We start from the raw sequence: 6,791 nt of genomic DNA on the forward strand, positions 1-6,791 counted from the left end.
CCGGAACGCACCAAGGGAGGCACGACGGCAGAAGAAGAACTCATCATGAGCTGATCGCCGCGGCGTTCGTCAAACCTTGGGCGCACAGCGGGGCAAGGAAGAAGAAGAAGGAGAAGAGGAAGGAGTAGTGGGAAGGAGGGGCGCGCGTGCTCTGCCGCGCCCCCTCCTCCCCCTACTTATAGCCTCATGGGCTGCGAAGCCGAGGGGACGGTCGTGGGATTTACTCGCCCACGACCCCACGACCCCCACGTTTCCACGACAAAGTTACTGCACGCAGTAACTCCACAAGAATCCCAACCGTCCGCTCGGGCCACAGCGGATCCGCTCGAGCGCCGAGGCATGATAATGGCGGGCCCCTCCTATGGGCCTGTCCCGTCACACACGTAGGCTGGCAGACTGGCCTGGCCGCGCGTTGCCACGTGACAGGCCCGGAACGGGCGGCGGCCTGGAAGCTTAGCCAGCACGCTACTTGGATCCCGCCATGTCGTTTGAAATACTGTGCAAGTCAGAGTTGGGCGGGTCCGACTCCTTCTAGTCGGCCCGGCGGAAATCAAGCAAGAACCATGTGTCGAGCACCCGGAAAGAGAAACTGCTGGGGCTTCTCGGCCAATCGTCCATGGTGCCTCACCAGCTTTGGGGACTACTGTCGGAGTAATGGGCCACGGGTAGGCTAACCCAAGCCCCAGAACCTTTCAAGACATCGGGGCAGGCTGCGCCCCTCAAGACCCCAGGACGAAGAGCCGCCTTCTGAGAAGTCGGCGGCAAGGCCACCGTCTAGCCACTCGCGGCCGAGTCCCAGGGACGACTTCAGGATAAGCCGACTCCAGACTAGCGACTTCCAGAGAAGTCGGCTTTGGGGAGTCGGCCCGTGACTCCAACAAACCCCATGCCCTCATCAAGAGGGACGGGGCGGGGAGTGGCTACAGTCAAGCCCACTCCCACCCCTTTCTAAAGGCAGGCATGGCCACAGTACGCCGTACCCGCGGAGATCTCCGCGCGGCGTGGCACTGTTGCCATGCTAGCCCTGACATCAGCACCGGTGGACCGAATCCCGCGCCCACGATGGCTTGTCTGTACGACCTTTGGGCGGCAGGTCCCACCGGCCAGCGGGATCTCAGAAGACGGCAAGTGCACCACAAGTCGGACCCGTCGGGAGTCGGCCCCCGAGAGTTGGCCGGCTGCTCCCCCAGGGCCCAAGAGCCATTAATCAGATGTGATGGAGACTGGCAATAGTGATCACCCACCAGGCAGCGGGGCTGTTGCCACGACTCCATGACCAAGCCCGCATCATCAAAAGCACAACTACAGTAATCAGCAGCCGGCAAGACCCGCCCGGGGATGAAGAAGAAACCGGCGAGCAGGAGTTCCAGAAGCCCACTCATGCCATGTGCATTGATGGAGGTGCATCTCTGCACTCCACTCACCGCCAACTTAAACGGTGGGTGTGTGAGGTCAATGAAGTGGAGCCAGCAGCAGAGTCTCGGAAGCCGCTCAAATGGTCATGCACGCCCATCATCTTTGATGAAGAAGATCATCCTGACCGCACCACAGTGGTAGGATGCTTGCCGTTGTTTGTTTCACCAACAATTCGCAACCTTAATGTCACAAAGATGTTGGTTGACGGTGGGGTCGGGTTGAATATGATTTCTCCAAAGATTATTAGAAAGCTTCAGATGACATAGGAAGAAGTCAAGGTCACAGGCACGTTTCAAGGAATCAACCCTAGTAGGAGTCATCCTAAGGGAAAAATCACGTTGTCAGTGACATTCGGAGGAGAGTTGAACTATCAGACTAAGAAGGTTGTATTTGATGTGGTTGACCTCCACCTGCCGTACAATGGAATCCTTGGACACCCAGCTCTCGCTAAGTTCATGGCGGCGTCCCACTATGCCTACAACACTTTGAAGATGCCAGGGCCGGTGGCAGTCATTTCCATCCCGTCAGACGAGAAGGACTCAATTATTTGCGTGGATAAGATGTACCGGGACACTTACAGGGCAGAGGCCGCAGAAGCCACAGTTCCCACCAACGAAACCAAGGGAAACAAGAAGGCTAGTAGGGCCACCTGTCGAATTTCGGGTTCCGGCAGACCCTTGAGGTTCGAACACTGGGGTGCGCGCGGAGATCTCTCCCCTACCGATCTACGTATGATCCTCTCGTGCGAACTAAGATGAAAATGATGAACAACACAAGAGACATGAGGTTTATACTGGTTCGGGCCTCCGTTGTGGTGTAATACCCTACTCCAGTGTGTGGTGTGGTGGATTGCCTCTAGGGCTGATGATGAACAGTACAAGGGAAGAATAGCCTCGCGAGAGGTGTTCTTGAGCTGGTGCGATGAACTGCTAGGGTGAGTTCCGTCGCCTCTTTCTCTCTCTCTCTCTGCTAGGGTTCTCCCAGGTCTACCCCCTACTATGAGGTGGCTAGCTCTATTTATGGAGGCCCTGGGCCTCTCCCCAAATAATGAGCGGGAAGGGTGCCAACACTTGGCCATTTGGAAGGGGAACATATAATACAAGTTATCCTGACCAAAGGTAGTCTTCGGCTGCCAAAAGCACTCGTGATGACGCCGTCTTGGGCTCCATGGTGACCTCCATCCTGCCACTCTTCTGGTCTTGGTCTTGTTGCACCGGAATGGCAACCTTTGCCCGATGCCTTGGTCAGTGCTTGCCACCTTTGCACCAAAGGGGAAACAAGGACACTGCGCAGGCCGGCGCCCGCCTGGCGCCCGCTGGTCTTGATCGTCATGGCTTGCGTCACGGGTTCCTCGCGAGGTACCCCTGCCTTGATCTCTCCGCCTCCTCGTGAGCCTGCCTGATGAGGCTGCCTCTAAGGAAGCTTCATGTCATCCGCCCCGCGAGGCTTGGCCCCTCGCGAGGGTCTTGAGCTTGAGCTGATGAAGATGGGCCGCGCTAGGCCCCCGCTTGAGCCACGCCTTAGGCCGCAGGTAGGCAAGTCTGCGGATCCCCGTTCCCAGAACGCTGACAGTAGCCCCCGGGCCCAAGGCGCGCCCGGGTTTGGCCTAGCAGGAAAGCGAAAGGGCAAGCGCGAAGCGCCGCGGGCCCTAACAGCCTACGGCCTTGGGCGCGGCATGGCGATTGATTGGGCGTGGGCGACTGCGCTTCCCCATGATGCCTTGGTGACCGCACGACTTGATAAGTCCCTGCATGTAGAGAAACAGGTCATGATTACCTGCGATCGTGGTGCTCGGCGGTTGGCCTTCTCCGGCTATAAGTACGGGGCTGGGCGACCCCCTTTGGCCCGTCCCTTCTTGCTGGTCCTTTCCTTCTTCTCGATTACTCGCCGCTCCCGTGGCTCCAAAGAGATTCTCGGTCGCGGAGAAAGGAAAGGCTCCTCAGGCTAGGCCTGACCCCCCCGGCCTAGCGCGACCGAGGCCGCCCTCGCAAGTATACCACGGTCCCCGTGGTGGCCTCCCGCGGCCATGGAGGTGGTTCCCGGCGCGGTGGTGAGCGACCGGTTGCCGACGGGGGGCACGCCGTGGGTGTGCGCCCCCAAGACCACGCTTCTGGAGGTGCTGCCAGAGTTCATCTGCGGAGGTGCTGCCAGGAGGTGTGGTCGGCGGACCCATCCAGCACCCGGCTCCAGCTCCCACGCTTCTTCGTAGATAAACTGTCGGTCAGCGCTCGGTGCGGCTTCTGGCTCCAGGCAGACGGCTGCTGCAGCAGGGCCTCCTGGGCTTCGCTGGAGGTCTCCGTCTCTGGGAACGGGGCCCCGACGTGCGGCTGGCAAAAGTTTGCCCGCGCGCGCGGCCTGGGCCGGTGGTGTACCCTATACTTCAAGTTCGATGGTGACACTACCCTCTACGTGAGGGTGTTTGGGGAAGATGGTCGCCGTGCCAGGTGCTGCCCTGAAGATGACGACCGCGGCCGCCTGCGCAGCCCCTGCACTGACCAGGATGAAGATGGCGACTGGCGTATAGGCGGGGGTGCTCGGGGTTCGCCAAGTTTCGGCGACTCTCCCTAAGGCAGCAGCTCCTCCAGCGGTGGCCGCGACCAGCCACTGCGCCGTCGCACCCGCCTGGGTGAAGGCGGCGGGTCCACCCGCCGCCGCGCCCTGGTGAAGCGGGAGGAGGCGTCCGCCCGAACCCTAGGAGCAGCTCGAGCTATTTCTGTAGGTTGGTGTTGGACAGGTCGTGTCCATTTTGTTTCCTTCCTTTCCTGCGTAAGAAGAAGGTAGTACAGGGCCCCGTGGGGGCATGTTAGAACTGTTGCTGTCAAGTGTCGCGTTGGTTTTGCCATTTTTGCGTTATGTTTCCGTGCTGCGTGTCCATGTGCGGGAGTCATTTGAGCTTGGTGGAGCTTGACGCGGCCCTCGCCTCCGGAGGCTGAGGCATCACCGTGCGATTCATGCCCTGCAAGGATTAGTTAGAGGGGTAGCTTACGGTCTTGGTTGTGGGGGCGATCAGCCTAGGTCCTGCGCTCGTCTCGCGATGCCCGTGGGGCACGGACTGGGAGGGGTGCTCCCGCAGAGGACTCTGACAGGAAAGCTCCAGATGATCGGGTGCCCATGACTCCCTCGCGAGACTTGTGCGAGAGAAAACGAGGCAAGCGAGCGAGGAAGACAAAGAGTCACATGCCAGGAACGTCAGCAACTCCAATAAAACTTCAAACGGGAATAAACAAGCCAACTGCAGAAAGCAAATGGGAAAGCCGCGTTCGGCACCTATTCTAGTCTTCGACGTCTTCTCACTGGGCATGGGCGGGAACCCCCGAGGCCTGAGGGCGGCGCTCCGGAGACTCCGGGGCATGTACAGCCCCACTCATTATTACGTGAGAGTGTCACGGGCGGCGAGCTTCACAGGCATTTGCCTTCTTCACAGGCACTGGGCCTTTTCCAAAACGCGATAGCTTCATACGAATTGGCCTTCTTCACAGGTACCGGGCCTTTCCCAAAACACGATAGCTTCACAGGCATTGGCCTTCTTCACACGCACCGAGCCTTTTCCAAAACGCAGCGGCTTCACAGGCATTCACCTTCTTCACAGGCACCGGGCCTTTTCCAAAACGCAGCGGCTTCATACGCATTCGCCTTCTTCACAGGCACCGGGCCTTTCCCAGGCGCCAGGCCTCGCTCAGGGGTAGAACCTCCGGAGATCATGAATGTTCCATGCGTTTTGGATGGGTACTCCCTTCGGAGTCTCCAAGCGCGCGGAGCCAGGCCTCAAGGGTCCTGGGGCGGATGTTACGGCTGTGGTATCGTCGTAGCGCCTGTTCATACCTTGCCGCTCGTAGTGCGGCTTCCCGACGACGTTCCTCCCCCAGCACGAGGTCCGTCCCCCACATGACGTCCTGCTGAGCCTCGTCGAATGCCAGGACCCGTGCGGAGAAACGTCTGACCTCGTGAGGGAGGACAACCTCCGCTCCGTAGACGAGGAAGAACAGGGTCTCGCCAGTCGGCTTGGTCGCTGTTGTGCGGATTGACCATAGCACGGACTGGAGCTCGTCGTGCCAGCCCCTGCCACAGGCCTCCAGCTTCTTCTTGAAGGTCCTGGCCTTGAGGCCCCTCAAGACCTCCGCATTGGCTCGTTCAGGCTGGCCATTTCTCCGGGGGTGTGCTACCGAAGCGTAGCATATCTGCGTTCCAAGGTTAGCATAGTACGTTTTGAAGAGATTACCGGTGAACTGCGAATCGTTGTCAGTGATGACGCGGTTAGGCACCCCAAACCGGCTCACGAGGCCCTTGATGAACTTGACTGCCGAGCCTACCGGGATTGTGTGTACATCTTCCACCTCGGCCCACTTGGTGAACTTGTCCACATCGACGTAGAGGTAGCGATAGCCCCCTGGCATCGGAGGGAACGGGCCCAGAATGTCCAACCCCCAAACTGCGAACGGCCTTGAGAGGGGTATGGTCTGCAAACCCCCCCAGGCTGATGGATCAGTTTAGCGTGAAACTGGCAGGCCTCGCAAGCCTTCACCAGCTCAATGGCGTCGTTGAGTGCTGTGGGCCAGTAGAACCCGCTGTGGAACGCCTTGCCGACGAGGGTTCATGACGACGAGTGGTGCCCGCAGTCTCCGATGTGTATGTCCGCCAGCAGTTCCTTTCCTTGCTCCCTGTAAATGCAACGTAGGGATACGTCATTTGGCCGCTTCCTGTAGAGCTCGCCATCCTGGATCCAATAAGCCGTGGCCTACCATGCCACGCGCTCCGCCTCCTCCTCGTTCTCTGGGAGAATCCCTCGCACCAGGTAGCCCTTGAGCTCTGGGATCCAACATCCCTCCTGAGGCTCCAACGCCAGGAGCAGGCATGCCCCTGAGGCCGGGCCACAGACCGGAGCTCCCGAGGCAGGCGGCTGAGGAGGCTCCTCCCTTGGTTGCGCCGTGCCCGACAGCAACGGCGTCGCCGAGGGCTTGAAGAGCTGCTCCTCGAAGACGCCAGGTTCCTGTGGCAGCCACCTAGAGGCCCTCTTGGCAATGTCCTCAGCCTCCAGATTGGTGCCGCGAGGCACATGCTGCAGCTCCAGCCCCCAGAACTGTTTCTCCATCCTGCGGACTTCAGCGAGGTAAGCTTCCATGTGCTCGTCCTTCAGCTCGTATATCTTTTTGGAGAAGTTGACGAGGAGCTGTGAATCACCCTTGATGGTGAGGCGCTTTACCCCTAAGGCGATCGCGGCTTTCAAGCCTGCTATCAGGCCTTCATACTTTGCTATGTTGTTGGAGACCTTCTCTCCGTGCTGGAAGCAGAGTTGCACGGCGTAATAGAGTTTGTCCTGGGTAGGGGACACAAGCACTGCGCCAGCTCCTGCACCATGTCGGGAGAACGCCCCATCG

The sequence above is a fragment of the Triticum urartu genome, chromosome 4A (genome assembly GCF_056163025.1).
Source record: "Triticum urartu cultivar PI428250 chromosome 4A, HENAU_Tu73, whole genome shotgun sequence".
Classification (NCBI taxonomy): domain Eukaryota; kingdom Viridiplantae; phylum Streptophyta; class Magnoliopsida; order Poales; family Poaceae; genus Triticum; species Triticum urartu.